Source organism: Chinchilla lanigera, unplaced genomic scaffold, assembly GCF_000276665.1.
Source record: "Chinchilla lanigera isolate Chin_1 unplaced genomic scaffold, ChiLan1.0 scaffold00023, whole genome shotgun sequence".
Lineage (NCBI taxonomy): Eukaryota > Metazoa > Chordata > Mammalia > Rodentia > Chinchillidae > Chinchilla > Chinchilla lanigera.
The window spans coordinates 18,140,545-18,160,477 of record NW_004955424.1 but is presented as its reverse complement, the minus strand read 5'-3'; the positions used below and the strand labels follow the sequence as shown (position 1 = coordinate 18,160,477).

Here is a 19,933-nt window from a genome sequence, read left to right as displayed (position 1 = left end):
CTGAGGGCAAGATTACAGAAGTAGAAGTTCAGACGTGGATAGGCAGTATGGCACTAATGCCCTGCTGTACAAATAGAACGCATAACCACTTGCCCTTCAAGGCTTTTCAAGGGATCATGAAGAAACGTCCACTCTGATTCCAAGTGAACAGTGGTGTCTTAAGATGCTTAAAAGGCATTGGGCAACCTAAGCTGGGCTTCCCTCCACGTGGGGTTAAAGCCATTTTTCTGGTTTAACTTATTTCATTTTCTTAAGGGCTTGACTTCATTGCAAGGCCAGCTTCAGTGGAATTAGGCAGAGATAGCAATTTACCTTGTGTTGTGCTTTGAATGCACATACCTGTGTGTTTATGTGCATGTCCACAGATGTACATGTTTGACTATAACCAATAGGAAGTAAAGTTTAGACGTGAAGTGAGTCATCGGCAAAAAGGTGAATGAATAGTCAAGTGTCTTGGACGGCTTTTGATGAGGCCCTACTGCAGTAGATTTCATGTTCAATTAACGCAATTAATGTTTAAAGCGAATCCTTTATCTGAATATAAAAAGACTACTTTATTGAAGTTGATTCTGAGCCTGCAGTACATACATACTTTAAAGTCTGGGTTTGTGATCATGTTTGACTGGAGTGTGGTTAGACAACAAAGGAATTTTGTTGTCTAACTTAGTTGGATGACATCAATTAGAATTGCAAAGTCTATAGTGAATATAGCATGATTATTGTGAAAACCAGAACAGGAAAACTCAGGTTTTTTTTTAAGGTACATGTATGCTATTTGCCCTGGGAACAACTTCTACAAATAAAATTTTAAGCATTTGAGACATTTTATCGTTCGAAGAAAAGCTGCTGACTTCATCAGAAGTATAAGCCTAGTAAAAATGGAGCCTGGAACAGTAAACTAGTCCAGAGCTGAGGCAGAAGCAGGTGACCTCTAACCTCTGACTTTTACTGGGAGATGATATGCAGCATAAATCCAAGGGGCCTTTTTCCTTTCAAGAGTGTATGTATATGTTATGGCATTGCTGTTCACAGCGCTGTAGTGAAGTTGGTATCAGCACTTTCAATAGAAAGCGCGACTACTTACACTATGCGTTTTCAAAGAGGCGTAAATGGAATCTAAATTCTTTTTCCCATATCCCAGAATTGCTACATGGGGTCATAGCCTAGCATTTTGTTTGTTTCTTTTTCATTTCTTGGTTTTTAAAACATATATCATCTAAGAAAGGCAGGAAACTGAGCTGCCGCATAAAGGCTTAAGGACTGCTGAAATGCACTTGAATTTAAGACTATAATGTGTAAGTCTTCTCAGGCACACTCAGATAAGAGTTTTCAGAGGCTACATGCCCAGTGTCAGTTCTTCTCCTCTGATGGGCCATGAGAAAGAAAAAATCTGGTGTTTCTGTTAACTTCAACAAGTGATCTTCAAAGGCCTATTTAATAATGAATTTGATTTTAACCAGGAAGCATATACTTTTCACATTACTAGTTTGGTATTTCAAATGCTTCTTTTTATATTCTTTCTCATTATGTTTTAAATTTATTTTTAAATTATCTCACTCGAATGACCTCCGTTGAACCATTTGAAAACAATCCCGGTGGCAGATGAAGCCGCTGTAGCCCCATTTCACAGATGTGGAAAATAAGATATGGTTAGGCTTTGTGACAAATTGAGGTCCCAGTACAGCACCGGACCTAAAATCCCAGTGTCCTGATGATATACACAAAACTCTTCTGATCATGTCCTCTTCCTCAGGTCTCGAAGAACGAAAGTCAGTTTTTGCCCATGAGATCAAATAGCAAGCCGAGTGTGGTGGCACACACCTGTAATCCCAGCACTTGGGAGGCTGAGGCAGGAGGATCCTTATGAGTTTGAGATCAGCCTGAGCTACAAAGTGAGCTCAAGGTCAGCCTGAACTGCATAGTGAGACCCTGCCTCAAAAAGACAAAAAAAAAAAAAAAAAAAAAAAAAAAAAAAAAAAAAAAAAAAAAAAAAGATCAAATAGCAGCTGTCTGTGCTGCTGTCCCCTCCCTGCCCTCTACCTGCTGGACAACAGGGGTGCTGGGAGCCACACCTTCAGCCTCCCTTGCTCTGCCTTTGTGGGCTTTCTTTGGCAATGAGATTTATTCCTGCTAAACGCAGAATGATGCCTGCAAGTGTTGCTGCAACAATTTATGCCCATTTCCATGCTGAACACGAGCCTTCTAAACCTCATTTTTCATCCCTGAGACCTGTGGAGCTGAGTCTTTGTGCAGCCTTCAGATTAGCTGTGCACAGTGGCTTTTCCGTGTGTTCCCTGCCTGCCTTTTCTGGCAGGCCTGGACGTGTAAACAGTGCCAGCATTTGGCCCGTAGTACATGTCCTAAATAGTTATTTACACAGTTTGAGTCCATTTTAGTCAACTGGGTAAATAACAGCCCTCTTCAAAAGATTTATAAATCCATAAATATGTCTTTATACATACCCAATAGACAGAAGTAACTCAGTCTGTCAAGAACATATCCAAAGAGGTGTTTCCCCCACAGACAGGAGTAATACATATTTTAAAACTTTCTCTACTGTATTATTTGTACTGCATTTCTTTTTCAGTCATTTCTTTTCAATTTTCACCACTTCATTATGGCACTTGTGGTACAGAAAAAGTAAAGCAAAGGAACAAAAGAAAGAAATCCTGTAGGCTTTGGCCTTGTGTTAAATAGCCTATCAGCCACACGATGTAGACATATGTCAGGCTGTATATATCTCAACTGAATCCTAATCTTTTGAACTCTCAAAGTAAATAAAATAAGTTACCTGGGAAAATTTTAATCTTCTGATGGACTTCAGCCAGTAGTAGTTCCTGGTTAAACTTCTAGTGAATTTGGGAATTTGGAGTACCTGATAATTTTCCAAATCAGTGGCTGTTGCAATTGGTGAAATAGCTATAGGACAAATTTTTAAATGAGCATAAAAAGGAAATAAAAATTCAATTATGAGCATGCTAAAGAGAATGTCCATAAGATATGTAATTAAGAAAACACCAAAGTTATTATTATTCAGGGACTTAATGTTTATTCATGATTTACATAATATATCTTTCCAACAGCTAAAATTATTCATCATGGCAACTCTTCCTATGTCATCTGCTTTCATTTTATATTAACACTTGTGGCACCTTGCAGGAAATTGATTCTTTAATAGTGAAGCCCCTTTACATTGGCATTTAAAAGGGAAGCTTCACATCTATATTTGGTTGGGGATTCTGCTGTGTTTTCACAACATTGATTTTGTCTACTGTTTTAACTTCCTCAAAGCATTTCCAAAGATATTAGATTAAATCCTTGTTTTCTTCCTGTCAGTTATTTGCTGCTTTCCCATTATGCAGGAGAAAAGCAAGCAGTTCAGAAATACTGGAGAGTAGCTGTCAGAGTGGGCCCTGGGATTTTGGTTCCTGGGCTTTGGAACTGCTTTGGGAGAGGGGTCTTAGGGCTCACAAGTAATGTCTGATAATATGAGGTGCACTCTGGCGAAGTGCGTCCTGGCTTTTTATCCTGCTGTGTGTGTTTAGAGCAGGTGAACATCAAGCAAGCCTGGTGTCTCTTTCCTCCAGATTCCCACTCCTTCTCAGAAACTGCTGCAGCCACTCTGTGCTTTGCAAGCACTTTGGCTACAGTTTGAGTTTGGGCACATTTCTGCTTTTGATCCAAAGTCTAGAGAGTGAATAGATGATAATAATAAAATATTAAAATAGGACATTAAGCGCTGTCAGTCAGTGTGGCTATTTTCATCCTCTCGGTCTGTGAACCAAGGTTATGGAGGATCAGAGAGACTGGAAGACTTGCCCAAGGCCACCTTCTGGTTGGTGGTCCAGTGGAGACTTGGAACTCTGGGGTCTAACTCCAGAACCCAAGCTCCTAGGGCCCACCATCCCTTGTGATGTCATTCTTTGGTATGGCTTAGGAATATAGAGCCAGACTACCTGTCAGACGCTTTATCTGTTATGAGTTTGATCACCGTTTTCCCAGTTAGATGTCTGTCCTAGGCCCAGTGCTGTGCTTTGTCCCAAACACATGGCCTTGAATAAGATCGAGCCAGCTGAGACTCAGGAGGGTTAGACTTTGCTGGGGGAGTGAGAACCTAGTATTGTGTGCTACGTAGAATGGTGATTAAGCTATTTACAAAAGGAGCATGATGACTGATATGATTAATTTGTATTATGTATTAAGAGCCTATATCATTTCAGTCAGTCAAAGAGTTATTGAATTGAGAATAAGAGGATAGGAAACAAGCGAGGATATTTCTCTTGTGAAACATTTCCCACTTAAAGCTCATCTTATTTTCCCCTTTTGTGAGGATAAAGAAAAAGTCTGATTTCAACATTGGAATTTGGTGTGCAACATTTTAACCCTAAAGGTGGCTGCTGGTACCTCTAAAACCCACTGACCTGCTCTTCTTAGGGGCAGGACTCATACCCACAATAGTACTACTGGGGGAGGAAAAAAAAGCAAACCCAGCATGTTTCTTTAAAGAAGAATAATTGAAAAGCACTGCTATTTCCTTATAATAATGTATCAATAGTTGCAAAGCCGCCCACTGCCCCACCCCCTCCACGCCAGCTTTTGTATGAGTCCAGGCAACCTATAGGCAGAAGGCAATTCCATGCGTTACTGAGGGGAATCTCCGGGCAGTTGTTCCAGACCTGTGAAGCTGGCAGGCAGCGCTGCCCGAGAGGGGGTGGGGAGCGCCCAGGGAGGGGAGGTGGGGAAGGGCCACATTGTGTTCCAGATGACTGAGCAACGATTTATATACCAGCTCGCCTTTTTACATGAAGAAGAAAAGTAATAACAGCCCAAACCCGGGCATTTGAAACAGTCAGCTGTCTGATGAATAATGGGATAGGTGGGAAGGAACACTCTGATTGGATGTCTTAATGAGCACATTTCGTGCAGAGTTTGGGCTCCGGTTCCCCTTGACCTTTGCCCTTTATTGACCAAACTGACACTTCATTTTTCACATACTTCCAATTATGGCTCGGCTTAAGTGTCGCCCTCCCTCCTTTATTTCTTTCCTATGGACAACTTGAGAGTGGTGGAGGCCACAGAAGATATTTTAATTTGAAAAACTACCGTGGCAACTCAGGTTTAGGGTGTAATCTGAAACTGCTGTCTGTTTGCAGTTTTTCAGATGAAAACACAAAGTTAATGCTGCTTGTTCAGAAGCAGGTTTCTGTTTTTAAAAAATTCCAATTGAGTCTTAAAGCAAAATATTTATAATAACTCAAGGACTTTGAAAATGAAGGAAAGTATTAAAATAGTTATTTTGCTTTATTTTATTTTGCTTCATTTGTCTATTGGTTGAGTGGCTCGATTGATTCATATTTGTTCTCATTTGCTCTGTAAGCTTTATATCAGTCTCTGGACTTCTTGTATTTCAACAGCACTGTGATTTTTTTTTTTTTTTTGACTAATACACTTTCAAGGAAAGGGAAAAGTGATGTATAATTGTAACCACGGGCTGTGGCCCTTATACCACTGTAGCCCTGTGTGCTCCTTTGGTTATGTTTTATGTTGGACTGCAAATTAAAATGTGGCCTTTGTATGTGGTGGCAGAATAGGAAAATGATTTCCTGGTTGGAAAAGTCAGGTGCAAAAAGAGAAAGGGGAAGTTATTATACTTCAGAAACCCTGATAGCAAAAGGGCCATATTATTAGCTTATCAAACATGTTGAATTAGGTGTTTGGATAGAGAGCAGTTTTCCTGAGAACATCTCGTAATATACCTGGCTTCCCTTTTATTGACTCATCAAATATGAGTGACAATTTTCTGTTCTTCATTTGCTTGACTTTCCAGCATCATGAAATCAGGCCACCTTTAAGAAAAATAAGCTCATCAGCTGAGAGTAGTAACTAAGTATTTCAAGGCGTGAACTTGGCCATAAGTGTTTTCCTCAAACGTGCATCTTGTATTAGGCAATCTCACTAGTAAACTTGGGATCATTGTTTTATCTTAAACAACCAAATAATACTTTTGAAATTATTTATAGCTAAATAGATTTCTTTATAACATGAAAATATCTATCTCAAAAGTGGATGAAGTGTTGCCTACTTTATTATGTAGCCCTCTGGCATATCCATGGCATATTTTTACTATAATATGGTAATAAAAGAATATGTAAAAGACAGACAAAGGCTCTGTCTTTTTCTGTAAGGTGACCTCTGTTACCAAGTAACTGCTTTACTTATGAGCTTATTAAAAACTCAAAAAATGAGCTTTTCATACTTCACAGGCATTGATGTGAAAATGAGCTGTCCTGTGAGTAGTTTTCTTGATCATTTTTAGAACAATTGATTAGCCAAAGAGCTCCTGTCATTAGTTGACATTGACTGATAGCAATTTGTCACAAAGCTCTGAAGGTCAGCTAGACAGTTGGAGTTTCAGCTTGTCTTTGACTGACCTTTACTGATTCCATCCTCCTGTTATTGGGTTTGAATAGGTCTGACCCTCAATTCGAAAAGACAGGACATTAGTCAACAGGGTCATTTCTTATATTTCCTGATGGTTGTTCATTTTTATTTATGTGTCAATTCATGGTCTGGATTTCTTATCAGTTTATATACTCTCATTTTTGAAACTTAAAAGGTGTGATATTTATTAAGCGTAACCTTAAAGCCACAAATCCATTTTCCCTTTGGTTTGCATTTAATAGGAGACTTGATGTGTGGTGTCACAGAATTTGCTACTGACACCTTGCTTTGTCACCTGTGCAGATATTGGGGTTCTGTTGCAAGTAATAGATTCAGATTTTTGTTGTTGCTCTTGCTTTTAAGGAATAATGACATCAGTGTGACTTGTAGAACTTCTAAAATTATACACTAATTCTGGAATTAATTACTTTGTCTCCCTAGAATCCTGCATTATTTTTAATAAATGCAAATGTAGTGGTAGAGAATTATGAATAATAATGTTATGTCAGTTCATCTGGCTGGTCAGCCAGAAGCATGAGAACTTTTTAAAAAGGTACCTACATTTCAATTTTACTCAGTCTGCTATAAATTAGAGAATCCTCCTTGGCTAGAAGAGCATTAACATTTCAGGGAGAGTGGAATATATTTTCTGTTGCAGTGGACCCAGAAGTTAATTGTTTATGAGACCCAGTTCTTTCTTTCTTTCCAAAACTCTAAGACATTTGCCAAAAGTGCATCATATGTAGAGGAATATATTCCACCCTCAATTAATGACATGCATTTATTGCTTTATGTAAATAATAAAAGTGGTAATCTTAGCTTTTAAAGCCAGATCTTGATTTGTAATTGGCTCTTATGTAAGGCCATTATTTTCCCTTATTCTACCATACCTTCCCTTCTTCTCTCACTTCTGAACTGGGTTTTAAAATAGAAGTAATAACTTGCTTTTCAGGTTGGCTCTGCCAGGCATTCCAGGGCCACCACACACAGCCTGGCACAGCTTAAACATGTGTTTTAGTTTCTACCCACAAAAATACATGAGGAGCGAATCCATTGTCCCAGGTGGGGATTCTTCACACGATGTCATTCTTGGCAAGGCAGAGCGAGGAAGTTAATTTTAGGGAAGCATTCATTTAACATAGCCCAAGGAGATTAAAAAAAGTTTAGAATTACACTCTCTTCTGTAGATGAGCCAAAGTGATATCAGAAGTTGTAGTTAAGGGGGGAAATGTAAATTTATCATTCTAGTCAAGTCATCAAAATGGATTAAGTGCTTACTATGTGTCTGATGCTCCGCATGAGGCTATAAAAATCAGTAGGTCAAATCCTATGTCCTCAGAAAGTTTGTGTCTGCTACCAGGAGCATCAAGATGCATCAGTAAAGTAGTCTCTAAATGCCAAGTATTCTTAAAGATCTGTGTATTTATTTTCCAATGTGCCACTGACCCAGCTATGGTGAACTGTGTGGTCAGCGATGCTGGCTGAGACAAAATGTGTGGCCACTCTGCTATCTGAGCCATGGAGATCATCTTTGCTTCTGTCACCATTAATCACCTGGCTGCCAACTCATATTTATCTTCTTTAGGAGATCTTGACATCTTGGGGAAGGAAGGGGAATCCTTTGGCAATCTGGTGAAGCCAATGGACACTTTATCAGAGTAGTATCTTTATTAATGAATTTAAAGTACATGGTGCATAGGACTGGATGAGGAACTAATGCTATGGAAATCCCATCCTGAAAAAGATATTTTCAAAGAATTGTAGTAATAATAATGTAAGGGCTTTGCTAAACTTGCATGAAATAGCAAGTCCTATAAGTACTTCCACTGTCTTCTGAAATTTTGAAATAATGAAAAATGTAAGATAATTGTGATAACTATATTATGATACATAAATATGATTTTGGGGGAACAAAGTCACAGGTCCTGCTAATAATTCTGTGGTTCGTTACTTTCCTGTATCCATGCGTGAAGGAAATGCTAATCCTAATTAGAGATTAATGGGAATAAATATGTAATTTTTTCACATTCCAGTTACATCTCTCTCTTCAACTCTATCCATAACTCTATCCTTGGGGTAGAGGGAGGTCTGTGTAGCCCAGGTAAGGAACTTCTAAACTGAATTCAAGTATTATCTCCATGAAAAGTATCGCATAAACCCCCAGGTTTGAGGGAGTGACTCTCTTCTGCACTAACCTAATATTTTGTGTTCTTATCATTTTACCATACATTGGAATGAGTCATTTAAGGCTGTCCTTTCCCGAAGACTACCTGGGAGAGGACTGTCTAGTTTTTCTCTTTGAATATCCTGTTGCTCACATAGTTACAGGCATTTAGCCATTGATGAATCATTATTTATTAAAGAGGATTGAGAACTCTCATTTTCAAACTACCACTGCAGAGATTTGATTTCCTGTGGAAATTTGTCAAAGTGCAAGTAGGTGCTGAGCTCTCACCTTTCCTGGCTCCCAGAGATGCATTTCAACAGAAACAATTGAGGAAAGATTCTGGGAGGAGTTATTTCAGAAGTTGGTGGTAGATGGGTTTGGGAGCTGTACTTTCAATTGCACCAACTATGTAATTCCCTGTTCCGTTTGCTCCTACCCCTGGGTAACATCCTGTGTTCCTCAGTGGATGTCTAACAAAAGATAGGCAGAAACAGCAGCAATATTTTAGGATCTCTTGAGGAAGTGACAGTTGCGGGGGGTGAGGATGAATTCCAACATGGGGCCCTGGAGCAGGAGTAAGTGGGATACCTTGGGAAAAAGTTTTTATGTCTGCCGTGTGCCCTTCCCGGAAGCAGATACGATTTCATCCCCTGGGATGCGATATTTAGCTCTGTCCCTGCCTTTATCTTTCTCCCCCATAAATGATAGCACTAATTAGGGATAGTACTAGAGCTTTTGGCTGTTGGCCTAGCAAAAAATTACCCAAACTGTAAATTTATGCCAAACATTTTCCTTAAAAAGATATATGTGTTGTCTATTTTTTGTATCGATTGGTCCCAGCCGTATAGTTGGTAAAGTTGGGTTTTGCTCAAGTGTCTGCCTTTGTGGATTAGTTCAGTCTTGCAGAAAATTTTCCATAATTACTTAACCTGAAAGCATTCTGTCTGATTAGTACAGTGAGCTTTGGCTTTCCCCCATTTACCAATATCAACCCATATTCATTCCCTCTGAGGCATAGCTTGTTTTATTTCTTAGCAAAAAAAAAAAAAAGTAGAATTTCCTTTTATTTATTTTCATCAGGAGAAAAAGAGATCATGACCTTATGTAGCAAATGTTATATTTTATTTATAATCGCATTTTCAAAAGGGAGACTTGAAGAGTGAATGTAAAAATATTTATCAATAGGCTTGTTTGATTATCAGCATTTGATCAATGCTATCTCTTTAACAATTTCACTTGGTTGTTTAAATCTTTCCTTGAGTATTGCTATTAAAATGTACCTATGAAATCTGGTCAGGTAGCATTTGGACATCCTTTTTCTACTTTGATACCTTGGGATAAAAGCATATTCAGATACTCTTTGAATTATGATGATATTGCATGCATGTGTACCCATTGTAACTTAAAACTATTGAAAATAGAAAATGAGTTTAATGCACCTAACGTATCAAACATCATAGATTAGCAACACAACACACTGTAGAGTATTAGTAGTTCATTCTTATGACCTTATCACTGACTAGGAGATGTGGTTCTTTGCTGCAGCCTAACACCTTGAAAGAGTATCAGACTGTGTATTGCCAGCCTAGGAAAAGATCAAAACTTGAAATATAGTATCTACTGGATATGTATCACATTCTCACCATTGAAAAATTTTAAAAATATGGGTCAAATGTTTGTAAATTTGTACATTGAGTTTTCACAGGCATGTATATATCCTCCTTATTCTAAGAAAGAATTTAAAGAAATTAACAGAAGTATATGAGTATTCAATAACATAAAACTAAGGTGAAGCGTGAAGGTAGTACAAAAGAATATACACTGTATTATAGGATCACGTACAGTTGCCAGAAGGAGGCAGTTAATTTGGCTGTGAGCTTCCTAATACCCAAACTAAAGAGTGAAGTACAATTAGTTGACAAGATTTATAGCATTCAGGAAAGTAACTCAGAAAAATCCTTTTGACCAGAATTAAAGTCTAAAAGGAATTCCCTTCATGCGTTAACAGAAGAGGTCCGGTGAAATGGCATAGATCGCCATCCTCAACAACATCTGGTGACTCTTATATTTCTCTCAGCTCCTAGCACAAGGCTGCCACTATAATAACCCCTGATAAATATTTGATTGCTTGATTTGACAAGAGGCGTAGAATAATATTTAGTCAATTCTTACTTGTAACTTCTTGGAAATTAAGCTCACTTTGATTTCCATGCCTGAAAGAGACAGCCTGTTTTAATATGATTCAAGACTGATCATTTTGTAATGTCAGCAGGCCTTTCTTCAGTTGTATATTTTCTTCTGACCATTTTATGGAGGTTCCACTCCACTCTGCAGTCTCCAGGCTTTTTCCTCCACTATTTGGGGCCAAGGTTGGAGATAAGAATGCTCTTGTTGCTCTAGTTATTGTCCCCGGAAACAGGGTCCGTGTAATCAGAGCGATTTAGATAGAAGATGGTTAAAATGCAGATGTTGAAGGGCTGAGCTGGGGCGCTAGAATAGAAGATTCCAGGGGCCAGTCTCTAAGAAAGGAAAGTTCTGAGGGAATTGATTTTGGCCTATAAATTGGAAGGGGCAGGGCATGATGAATATTTCTATAAACATAGCACAGTACCAAGGGCATCCCCTTATGTGAAAAGGAAACATTTAATGCAAATAAAAGGTATTGCTTGATATTGCGAATTTTAAGCTTATGAGAGGAATACTCCCAAAGGTAGAAGAGGTGAAGACAGAGACAGTCTCATTAGTTTAATGAGTTTAATCCAGTGTCCATTGCTAATGTGAGAATTCAGAGTGAAAAAGACATCTCTGGAATTAAGAAGCTGACAGTTTAGTGGAAGAGCAAACAGCACCTCATTGGTTAAATCTCTGAGTGGGCTCAGGACAATTTGGATGTCAAGGAATAGCACCCAACAACCTAGCAAAGATACAGCCACTACCTGGATGGGTGTGACCTCTCCAGGGACTTTCCACGACAGGCTTTAATGGATTGTAGCACTCTTTCTCAATGAGGCTGAGAAGAACTCAGATGTGACTTCTTCACACAGACTGCAGTCACGTTCTTAGTTACTGGCTTGTCTCCCAGAATTAGCCTCAGAAGAAATCTTTTTTTTTTTTTTTTTTAAATTACTGACTTGCCATTTGGCTTCCCAAAGGGAGTGAGTCTTTGATGAAAACTTGAGACATATGGAGAAGAAGAAATAGGAGGAAAAGAAGTGTGTTTGTGTACAGGTGCAAAGGAGAAGGAAGGCCTGACACTGTGGAAGCTCTGGGTGTGTCTCAGCATGAACAAAGGATGGTATGAGGTGAGGTGCAAGAGACAGCAGGGGCCTAACTGCGAATAGAGGGATAGAGGTCCTAGATCCTGGAGACTGGAGTTTGTTTAATAAGCAGTGGAGAGTCACTGAACAGAGCAGCTCTATGGCATGGTCAGGTCTGAGTGAAGGAGGAATCCATGCATAGGAAGGCTGGAGACAGCCCTATAGTTTTGCAGACAGGTATGTGCTAAGGATCTGAGCTAAGGCAGAGGGAAGAGGCTAGAGGGAAGGGCAGGACCAGACCGAGAATGGTGCAGGGTCTGGAAGGATGTTACGGTTTCCGAATACTGGCCGAATGGACTATGCAGCCTTTCCAACTTGTCTGTTGACTTCTTCAGTGCAGCCTCCACTCTCTAGATGTGGGGAAAATGCAACTCCTCAATGCTAACTGTGACACCCCCCCACCTGCTGGGCAGAAATGATGCTTTTCCCACCCTTTCCTGAAGGTGGCTCACAAACGTCCTGCTATCCCTTCCTGTTGTACTGCTTTCTCTAGGAGAAGGTTCTGGTTCCATGCGGACGGGGGGCTTGGTGGAAAGGAAGAGGATAGTCAAGCTATCATGGGAATTCAGTGACTCATTTCACCAGTTTACTGCTCTGAAAATGAGGTGACTTCCCCCTTTGCTTGACAACTGATTGATGAACATTTCCTGAGTATCGCGTAGTAAATGTTTTGCTTCCCAGACCTTCATGTTTATGGGCTCCCAGTGGATGCTAAGCCTGGTGTGCTACAGCCTTTCCCACTTCCTGGCTGATAAGTTTCCTTTTTATGCAAAATCTTCAAATTACTTGCCCAACACTTAATAGAATCTAGGATTAGGAAAAATATATGCTTTTGCCTGTTGATACAACTCAGGTAATGTTGACATTTTGGCAGAACATTAAAAAAATGCAGCGTATCTTTTTATGCCAACACAGCACTTACTTGATTAAAACTACTATCACCTGGTACTTAGTAGGTCTACAATGAAAGTTGTCTTTAAAAATAGTGTCCTTCATTTTGTATGTCTAGGATTTGAGGATTTGGTGGGGATTTTTTAGTCTGTTTTTTCTTTCCTTTTTTTGGTTTGTGTAGTTTTCACTATATTCCCAGTACATGGATTTATATAGGTTTATGCATTTTTAGTCCTTTACTTTGTTTTCAGATCTTTTGATGCTGTTGGTAGAAAAGGAATAAACTTTGGAAAACATTACTTGCTTTGCTAAATGATGCAATGTGAATAAAAGCTGCATCACAAAAGGTGGATCATTACTTTTAGGCTCCAAGAATATTTCTGAAGCTCATTTTTCATAACTGAAGAGGAAGCAATACGTTTGCATTCTGAGGGTCAGGGTTATCATCTTAGATACTAGCCGCAGCCCTTAGATTTAATTTTCATTTTTCAGATGGAGGCAGCAAGTTTAATGTGTCTTACTTTGCCACTGGAACAGATTCTATTTTTAATCTGTAAGTCAAATGTGGCATAGAGCCATGCACTGCCGGGATCCAAATGCATAACTCCTGTTGATATCAGTGAGCTTCAAGATGGACTGGAAAGAATGATGTGGTCTTTATTCCAAATATCTATCGAAGTCTTTAGAATTAAACATACTGAACAAATTCTAGCATTTTTCAAGTTAAAATGAAGTGTTTTCTAATGTAGCAAGCATGCTGGCTTAAAGGAATAATGCAACAATTCCAAATAGACACACACCCACATAACCGTAGAATTGGTTTTCAGGCAGAGAGAGACAACTGGGCTCAGGATATCAGGCTGCCATAGTAAAGGACATGGCTGTATTGAGTTAGACAAAATTGCCTTTAAATAGAAAAGATAAGAGGGAAAAGCCTTTTCTCTGGATAGTTCTGTGCTCATCAGGATGCCTGTTATTGTTGGAGGGTGATTCTAGCAGGAGTCCTTTTGTACTTCCTCACTCCATCACCCCAGTGGTGGGAATGGTATGACAATATTCATTTAGAGCCCACTGGTGTTTGCATCTATAAATAAATTTACTCAAATCATAATTGTTATAACAGGATTGTTTGATTACCTAGCCATGGCCTTGTACTGAGATAGCTTTTGGATCATCTGTTTATTGGGAACATTTGATAGACTTCATCTTTATTACCCAATTGAATGTCAGTAGCAATTGCAGCTAAAGATAAACAAAAATGCAAGTACTTGTTGACCTTGACTTTTTTCCACTACAGATTGGACTTGATGGCTATATTGCTGTTGAGCTGATAAGGGTTATAAACAGTAGTTTTATTCCCAGAGGAAAATACCCTATTTACTGTGGGAAATGGCCATAAACATAGATACCTTTTGCCAGATATTCTTAAGTTACCTTTATTTGGATTGTGGAGGAAAGGATGGGAGAAATGCTTTTTATGGCTTTAATGTAAATTTGCATAGTGGTAGTCTGTGAATAGTGAAATTAGTGGTTTGAATACACTTCTAGAGAAAGACCATGATGTGCTTATGATTTATGATACTTAGCAAGATGGTTTCTTTTGAAGCTATCACGTTAATATAATATTGTATTTCAGAAATGAAGATCTTGGAAAAAATGCAATAGGCTTACGCGGCTCTTTCTGGTTTTAATTAAAACATAAAAATATAATTGGCTAGTATGATCTCACTAGGAGCAGAGAGAGAAAATTGACCAGGCGAATATTTACATGGAACACTCCAGAAGTGCAGGGGGATGACGAGCAATCTGTGCTTTTCTCGGGACACAGTGTCAAGTCCTTGATTTCAATCAAGAACCCCTGGGCCATTAAGGAGCCCCCATTTCTTGGTGAGGCATTAAGCCTCAGTGACCTGCCCTATTTGCTCTTAAAAATCCCACTGCATTCTCGCTTTGAAGAGAGGTGTTTTGGCTCAATGCCACTGCCTTCAACTTTTACTCTTAAAATGGTATTTTGATGCATAGTGTGGTGATGGCTGAATTGATTTCTGTGCATAAACGGTGGCCTAGATTTTTGCCCTGTGGAAATCCATGGAATTAAGAACTCTAGGTTCCCGGAGTGATAAGAGGTAAGCAAATGATTAGATATGCATACGGGGGAAAGAATTAAGATGCTCAGAGAATGAAAATAAGGCCTATATAATTTGCAAGTTTAATGTAAATGTAAACCACTAATACAGCTGATAATTTAATGCTAATATGTGAGAGTAAGTAAATGTAATTCTAATCATTTCCTATTGGTGTGTTTCCAAAGAGTTCTGAGTAAAAATAAACTGTATTGAAATAATTCCCTGGCTACCTTGCATGAAAATATGGTTGGCCAATAGCCATGTCCTCTCCGAAACCTCTGGGTTATGGGTAATTTGAATTTTTCTCTGGATATAAGTTTGAGATAATGTGAGATAGCAGAATCTGAGGCAGAGTTTCTTGCAAGCAAGTTTGGAACACAGGTAGGATGGGATTTATTCACTTGGTATGCAAGCTGAGATCTAGCCCAGTTTGCCCTTTCAGGTAGGCACTTATATTATTTAATAGTACAAAATACAGTACTTTTTTTTGGTAAAATATGTGACTTTATAGTCTATTTCAAAATGTAGATTTCCTTTTGACAGTGTCTCAGGCAAGATTTGGGAAACATTTTCACTGGAATGGTTTGAGTGAAGTTTTAAAATACAAGTGAAACAAGTCATACCATATAAAATAAGAAATGGAATTTCTTGCTGTCTTTACAAACCAACAACAGAAGAGATGCACTACCTCCACTTTATTTTGCCAGGATCTATTTCCCTTACTTGTAAATTTCATTAGAGAAAAACTACTTGCCGACTTCCACTCTTCTGTGAAACTTTTGTGAAGAACAGTGGAAATCTTTGCAAAGACAGATGTTATTGTAGATTGTTATGATGTCCATTCCTTGGCAAATGAATTTAGGAAAGTTTATTTCTGACATGGCAGTACCCTTCCCTGCAGCCTAGAAATACCACACGCACACACACACACACACACACACACACACACACACACACACACACTCCCTCAGGATTAATGGTGACTCCATGGTTGATACCTTAGAAATGAGCAGAATTGGGGCTGCTGCCTCTGGTATCCTGGTCCCCAGTAAAAGGGCACCTAGGGTTCTCAGCTCAGGGTCCTCTCAGCTGTTTGAGGGAGAAATATGTGTATGTGTTTGTGTGTGTGTGTGGGGGGTTGGTCTTGCATTTCTCTAGTAGTTGCTGAAGGATGTGGCAAAGGCATGAATTATTTGCGGCCAGTTCTCTGTCCTGACTCTATAAGACTTCTGCGTTTATCTGCATTTTTCTGATCACCAGTTGCTACGCAGCCACCTCCTAGGCCACTTTGTGGGAAAGCTTTCTTTATGGTGGATGATGTGGCATTTCTTGTCACTTCCTCAAATTTCTTCCCACCACCTATCAGCATTGCTCTGGACTTATCTGTATTGAGCTTTAGCCAGCTACAACTAATCCAGTTCCTATTGCAGAAAAGCGAAATGACAGCAGTGACGCAGCCATTTCTGTGTGTGACCTGTGATGGTGGGGGTAGGAGGCAGAAAGAGAGTGGGTGCAAGAATTGGGAGCCACTGCCTTGATTCCTAAGCCTGCTACCTTGTGCTTGTCTTTGTTCCCTTCAGTTTTGCATCTCCGTAGTCATGACACTATTATTTATTTGGCTGTATACGTAGATATAACCTTTCCAACAGCAACCTAAAGTAATAAATGGCATTTACCTAGGGTTGGTTTCCTTCCTTCCACTGAGATTGGCATTAACAATTTGGGCCTTTTAGAGAAAATCTTATGAATATGGAATCAGAGAATCAGAAAACATGCGGCTCTTTTGTTCTGATTTCCTGTTACCCCACATGCATTTAGAGAGCACCTACTGTGTGCTAGATACAAGTGGATGATGGCAAACCTTTAAACAAACAACTGTTTTGTTAGTTGGAGTTTGTGAGCTCTATATCACCATCCTTGTGGCACATATTCACGACTATTTCCTATGTGAGAATTACATAAGTGTAAGGGTGTAAATGGGAGAACAAGGGCTGAATTGGTCAGGCTCTCAACTCCAACACCTTACTTTTGTACCAGGATAAGAAATAACCTAGTAACTGAAATCTTTCCAGTCTATTTTTTTTAAAAATTTGTCCACCGGTTCTCTTTCTCATCAGAAAGAGAGGGAAAAGAATGAAATTAGGAAGGCCCTTTAGAAAGAAATGATCAGGCACTGACTAGCATTGTATTTATTCTGTTGTTCATTCATTCACTGAATTCATAGAGTGTCTCCTACATTGAGAAACAGCCTACACTCACCTGCAAAATGGAGGTAACATTAGTCTCTACTAAGAGGTTGTTGAGAACATTGAAAATGTTACTGTCTAGAACTTAGAACAGGGTCTAGCACATGATAAGCGTTGTGTGTGTTAGCTGCTGCTGTCATCATCATCGTCTCATCATCATCGTCATCACCAATTAGTTTATTTTTCTCTGTTGACAGAGACTGTGGTGAGGACAGGTGCTTATTTCTGAGTATGAGTGATAACATAACAAGAAATTGAGAGTTTAGTGTTATTATTGTGTGTATCTCCAGTTCACATGGAATTTGTCTGAATGCCCTTTGGGGTCAAGATAGAGAGCATTCTAGAGTTGGTGGGCACTGAGAGACCACTCATGTGGGAGTCCCTTCCCTTGTAAGTGTCTGTCACGCTTAAGTAGCCTCCCTGTCCATCATTTTTACCTGCAAGGCGGTGATGAGGAAGGAACTAATTAAGAAAAGCTGTAGACTGGGGCAGTTCTTACCACAAGGCTTTGATCCGCTGAATTCTTTTCAGATGGTTGCTCATATTCCTTTTACTTCACACACTGAAGTGTGAGCAAGTGAAGGTTGTGGTGTCAGGAAAGGTGACATATCGAATGGCTCGCCCCTTTGTGACTGTCAGATTGGGTTATGCTTGAGAGTCTTCAGGAGTCCTAAGTGGGGTTTCTTCACAGGAACCAAGTTAGGATAGGGAATGAATTTGCCCAGTGACGGAGTTGTACCCCTGATCTCATTTTGTCACAATAATCTTTGGTCTTTGATGAAGCCGTTAGAGAGTATTGGGCCTTTGAATTTCAGGATGTCAATGTTTAGTGGTAAATTTTAAGGTGAAAGAAATCAGGGCATATATCTATATATCTACATATCTATATATCTATATCTACAACATGACTAGATTTATAGCAACTACAGTTGGTAAAATAAAGCTCAATATATCTCTTACCTTTGAAGAGTGACTAAGGAAATTTGATTTTGGAAGGTTATGGGGATACAAATTATCTATAAGGAACTTTTCATTTGTTTGTAGTAAATCAGCTTTAGTATTTCTTTCGTCTACATTAATGCCTGATATTTTGGTACTAGCTGAAAATGCATCCCATTCCAAAGGAGTATATTTGGTTTCTCAACAAACAAACATGATCCCACTTCCTTTAAAGAGAGGAATTTATTATACTTGGGACAATGATTGTTCCATTGGGTTACCCCACAGTTAAAATGTCCAGGAATCTTCACACCTGACCTACCAGGTTACATGGAAAACTAAAAGTATAGGGCAAGATTTGTGGAGTATTTCATGCAGATCCTTTCCCACATATTATTTGTTAGCATTTTCCTAATTTTTTATTATGAGTATTTTATACATATAAAAATTTGAACAAATAGTGCAGTAAATCCCTATCACTCACTATTCCATTTTAACCATGGTTAACATTTTGCCAAATTTGCTTTGTCTGTATATATGGGTATGTATACATATGTGTATCTGTTACCATTTATTGCTCCTCAATTTATGAAAAAATACAAATCCCTGGGTTTCTGAAGAGACATTTATTTCAACAATATCTATAATCCACATCAAAGCTATGCACCATTTATTGTTGCATCTTTGAAATAAATTCTGAGACATCAGGAAAATAGTTGTTCTTGATTATATGTGAGGATTGGCTCATGCTGATCAATTTCTATTTTAAATATTTGTTTATGTGAATTTCATTCTGTGAGGTTTTGAATGTCTTTCTTAGTGGGTGTGTGGTAGACCCTGAAAACTACTGTCCTTGGAGTTCAAGCTCCATGTTCTTTAGGATGGACAAATCATAAAAACTTGCTGGGATGAAATTTCTTCTGTAGATAAAATAAGTTGGTCCAGGTAATGGAAATATTTCCCTTTACCTTTGAAATACTAAGATTCTAAGAACCAGGTTGAAACTTTACTTCCATATATAGGTAGAATGAAGAACTTTGAATAAACATTTTACATATAGATTGAAATTTGCAGCAGGTCAATAAATTCCACGTAATTTTATGGTCAGTGAAGAGAAATTCTGAGTCTAGAACTTAGCATTCATAATAACAATCAAAAATTAGAAGTTATCTTCAACATCTGAGTTTTCTGAATATCTGGATACAAAGTAATATTACAGAGTTGATTCTTTTACACACAGATATAGCTAAAAATTTCAAATGCATTATCAGCCTTTTGATTAGATGTAGACTATAAAGTCTACATCTAACTACATCTAACTACATTACATCTACATCTAACTACATTAACTACATCGAAAGTGTGGTTGTTATAGAAATTTTCAAGTGGTTTGCCTATTTGAGTATTTGTATTCTGATTTTTCCCCCAATGTACTTTATTTGTGGGAGTGTAGGTTAGGAGTAAGCAGGCTAGAAGGATTAATATTACATCATGTAAAAGATCTTATTAGTTAGATCATGTATGAAATTACCTTATATGGCTTGTGGAGAATTTTTGTTTCTCTCCTTTGGCAAAATATATACTTCTGAGAATAAAATGACCAGGTCAACTATGCGATGAGTTTTTGAGAACTTAGTTTTTCCTTTTTCTCTCTTCAAGAAATGATGAGGATTTTAAAAATCTACATAATAAAGTCAGCGTTTATTTTTCATCTTAGAACTAATCTGCTAATAACAGGGTGGATATAGGAGTGATAGAAGCTTCAGTCCGATGTTGGTGAGTGAAAATGGCAGCAGAATCTTGTTA

At 38.6% G+C, this 19,933-nt stretch overlaps 1 protein-coding gene across 2 annotated transcripts in view; it reads left to right on the top strand.

Annotated features, from left to right (window-relative positions):
* Positions 1 to 19,933, top strand: part of Meis1 (Meis homeobox 1) — a 129,927-nt gene that overhangs the window by 29,948 nt on the left and 80,046 nt on the right. The gene's annotated exons all lie outside the window — the stretch shown is intronic.